Below are 689 nucleotides of genomic sequence, written 5' to 3' on the forward strand. Positions count from 1 at the left end.
TCTGGTTCTGGGTCTGTAAGGAGAAGATCAGCTATCAGAACTCGACCTCAGCAGGATGGATGAATGACTGTAACATTTCTGGAGCCATGCAGGCTGGAGGAGAACATAGATGGTTCCAGAGAAACGACACAGAGGAACTGAACTTCATCTGTTCTAAGGGTTAAAGCTCTACATCGTAGCATCAGGGCCACTGCAGACCAAAGGAACGATGAGGAAAAAGACAAGATAATGCTGATTAGAAGCAGCCTGTCACTTAAAAATATGATTATCTACAGTCAGTTCATACAAAAAATATAAAATGTAAAATGTATTTGAAGTTGAGCAGCATATTCTTTAAAAACCTTTTGCCTGAAGCACAACTGGACCAAAAGCTTTTATAATCCTGATGTTCTGAAAAACTCAGATGATGCGTTTCTCTCTCATTGTTGTTAATATTTGATCTTGTGTTTCCCAGACATTTCTTTTTGATTTTATTTTGCACAGCTTCTTCTATACAAATAAGACTAATGAATTATTTTAATCTCACTTCTTGATCCCAAACAGAAACAGTTGTACTGATCTTGTGAGCTCCATCCTTCTCTCCTCTTTTTCTGTCTGAATCAGTGAATAAAAACATTTTATGCCATGAAAAGAATCTTTAAGACAACATGAATCTTTAAAGGCTACATGCTGTTTACATGTTGTTGTTG

This window comes from Poecilia formosa, unplaced genomic scaffold (genome assembly GCF_000485575.1).
Source record: "Poecilia formosa unplaced genomic scaffold, Poecilia_formosa-5.1.2 Scaffold533, whole genome shotgun sequence".
Lineage (NCBI taxonomy): Eukaryota > Metazoa > Chordata > Actinopteri > Cyprinodontiformes > Poeciliidae > Poecilia > Poecilia formosa.